Source organism: Podarcis muralis, chromosome 4 (assembly GCF_964188315.1).
Source record: "Podarcis muralis chromosome 4, rPodMur119.hap1.1, whole genome shotgun sequence".
Taxonomy (NCBI): domain Eukaryota; kingdom Metazoa; phylum Chordata; class Lepidosauria; order Squamata; family Lacertidae; genus Podarcis; species Podarcis muralis.
Window position 1 is genome coordinate 51848731 of NC_135658.1, and position 3510 is coordinate 51852240.

The 3510-nt window shown below is 49.0% G+C and overlaps 1 non-coding gene across 1 annotated transcript; it reads right to left on the reverse strand.

Annotated features, from left to right (window-relative positions):
- Positions 1-2472: 2472 nt before the first annotated feature.
- LOC144327652 (U2 spliceosomal RNA) lies at positions 2473-2670 on the reverse strand. Its single transcript, XR_013392752.1, has one exon. It is a non-coding gene; the product is annotated as a U2 spliceosomal RNA (small nuclear RNA).
- Between the last annotated feature and the right edge of the window lie 840 nt (positions 2671-3510).

Consider the following 3510-nt stretch of genomic DNA (forward strand, 5'->3'; position numbering starts at 1 on the left):
AGACACTCACACAGGACCTTCACCGCCTTCACTGGTTCTGATTTAAAAGAGAGGTAGAGCTGGGTATCATCCGCATACTGATGAACACCCAGCCCAAACCTCCTGATGATCTCTCCCAGCGGCTGCATGTAAATGTTGAAAAGCATGGGGGAGAGGACAGAACCCTGAGGCACCCCACAAGTGAGAGCCCAGGGGTCTGAACACTCATCCCCCACCACCACTTTCTGAACACGGCCCAGGAGGAAGGAGCGGAACCACTGTATAACAGTGCCCCCAGCTCCCAGCCCCTCAAGACGGTCCAGAAGGATGCTATGGTCGATGGTATCAAACGCCGCTGAGAGATCCAGCAGAACTAGGAAACAGCTCTCACCTTTGTCCCTAGCCCGCCGGAGATCATCAACCAGTGCGACCAAGGCAGTTTCAGTCCCATGATGAGGCCTGAATCCCGACTGGAAGGGATCCAAATGGTCCGCTTCTTCCAGGCGTGCCTGGAGTTGTTCGGCAACCGCTCGCTCAATCACCTTGCCCAGGAATGGAAGATTTGAGACTGGGCGATAGTTGGCCATCGTGGCCGCATCTAAAGATGGTTTTTTAAGAAGCGGTTTAATAACCGCCTCTTTCAGCGGGTCTGGGAAGGCTCCCTCACGGAGGGAAGCATTCACCACCCCACGAAGCCCATTGCCCAGTCCTTCCCGGCTAGCTTTTATAAGCCAGGATGGGCAAGGATCCAGGAGACAGGTGGTTGGTTTCACTCGTCCCAGCAGCCTGTCCACATCCTCGGAGGTAACAGATTGGAATTGATCCCACTCAACTTGACTAGACAGAACTCTAGCACTCTCCCGCCCCGGCCCTGCTCCCACGGTGGAGTCTACTTCTTCCCGAATCTGAGCGATTTTATCTGCAAAAAACTTTGCAAAATCATTGCAGGAGAACATGTGGCCCGTACTGGGCCCCGATGTTGCAGGTGGTTCCGCTAAATTGTGAACCACCTGAAAAAGTCTCCTGCTGCTGTTTTCTGCAGATGCAATAGAGGCGGTGAAGAAATTCTTCTTCGCCGTCGCTATCGCCACTTGGTAGGCTCGACGTTGAGCTCTAACCTGTGTCCGGTCAGATTCGGAATGAGTTCTCCGCCACCGGCGCTCTAGCCGTCTCAACGATTGTTTCATTGCCCTCAGATCCGTGGAAAACCACGGGGCTGTCCGGGCTCCATGCAATCGGAGAGGGCGCTTCGGAGCCAAACAGTCAATAGCCCTGGTTAACTCCACATTCCAGCGGGCCACCAGGGAATCAGCTGAAAGGCCATCAACATGGGATAAAGCATCCCCTACCACTCTCTGGAAACCATTTGGATCCATTAAGTGGCGGGGGCGGACCATCCGAATTGGTCCCACCTCCCTGCAGAGGGGATGGGTCGCAGAGAAGTCCAGTTGCACCAGGAAGTGATCTGACCATGGCACTTCTTTCGTTTCGCTTTTACTTAGTGTCAGATCACCAACATCCATAGAGGTAAACACCAGGTCCAAGGCATGTCCACGGCTATGGGTTGGGCCAGACTTATTCAGGGACAGCCCCATGGAGGCCATGCTTTCCACGAAGTCCCGAGCGGCCCCTTGTAAGGCCGTGTCGGCATGGATGTTAAAATCCCCTAGGACGACCAAGCTAGGTGTCTCCAGGAGAACATCCGCCACGACCTGAAGCAGCTCGGGCAGGGAATCCTTGGTGCAGCGGGGAGGTCGGTACACCAAAAGGAATCCTGTACTGCCCCTATTGCCCAACTTCCAGAACATGCACTCAGAAAACTGGGTCTTCCCAACAGGACGCCTGGTGCAAACTAATGACTTCCTAAAAATCACTGCAACCCCCCCTCCCCGCCCACATGACCTGGGTTGCTGTGCGTAAGAGAAACCTGGTGGACAAGCAGCGGCAAGGACAGGCCCATCTGCTTCATCCAACCAGGTCTCTGTTATACAAGCCAGGTCAAATCCTCCATCCATGATCAAGTCATGGATGGCAGTGGTCTTATGAATCATTGACCTGGCATTGCACAGCAGCACCTTCAGGTCATGTGGGTATCCCTTGCTGATTCTAGTATCCATCCGGTCAGGACCAGACCCGGAGGCAGGGATAGTCCTCAGACAACGACTAAACCTGCCTCCTCTGTAATGATAGGGTCTGGTCTTAGCGTAACTCCTCCTCCTACCCGTGATCACTGAGATCGGTTGTCCCAGTGCATCCCGCCCTGTGGAACATGCCCCAGCCATTTTATGGGCTGGGGCCCACTCCCCGGCAGCCCTGAACCCTCCCCCTAAAAACAAAAACAAAATAACACCTTAAACAAACAACCAAAACCAATAAAACAATACAAGCGAAAAATGTAAAAATTACAAAAACATCAAAATAATAATAAAAAAATAATTCCCCAAGCCCAACCAACATCCATCCCACCCCCACCCCGCACATACAAAAAATCCAAAGAATTAAAAAACAAACAAAAAAAACACATTTTAAAAACACTCTGTGCCTCTCCGGCAGTAACAACTGTCCTGGTGAGGCCTGTCAGGCCCCGCCCTGGGCCAGATATTTAATATATAGTCCTCAAATAGAGGACATATCAGATTAAACTGATAAGAACAGATACTACACTTGATCTTAGCCAAAAGGCCGAGATATAGAAGAAGGATGCTAGAAATTTAATACGCAGTGACAAGATTTTTTGCAATCTAGGCGCTGCTGCAGCTAACTCATACTACAGATCTTTAAAAGTATAATCTCTATGATTAAAGTCTTATCTTAATAGGGATCCATACCATTCAGAGGATTGCTAAATAGTCAACACATGGTTGCAGGGAAGGCATCCTAGCTTGTGGGGCTTAAACCAGGAGCTCCATGGGTCAGCCAAGCCCCCCTGTGCTGCCAATACGGGGGGGGGGGCTGCATGCAATAATGTGGGATGACACAAGCACAGAATTCTCTTGTCCAGTATATCAAGATATCTCGCCTGATAGCTTGCTGCTGCACATGGTGGAAGACAGTGACTACTGGACTACTGGCCTGCCTATCTGCTCCAGGTACTTGTCAGTAGTCTGGCCGAAACTCCTGACTCCAAATGCATCTATTTCAAAGTTTGCTTTGTTTCATATTCAGTGTGTATTTTAGATGTGATTCTGCACCTCTTATTCCAGCCACTACTAGTCCAAAAGAAACTCCTCAAATTCATATAGAAAGGAAAAGGTAGAATTTTCCAGAATGCTGTTGTGTTCAGATAAAAAAAGGGCCAAGCTAAATCAGGAGGTCTAAACAGTGAAATTAGTAGTAACATTAGGTATGTTCTCTTCTTTTAAAAAACAAAACAATGTCATAAGCAACAGGAAATTAAATGAGCAACTGTTTGTTTGCTTCAGTTAAATAGAGGTGGTTTTTTAAAAAAAACAACTAGAAATGAATATGTCATGCTGCAAGTAATCTTTATTAAAAAAAAACCTCAGATAAAGTCATTTAGCAACAACACGA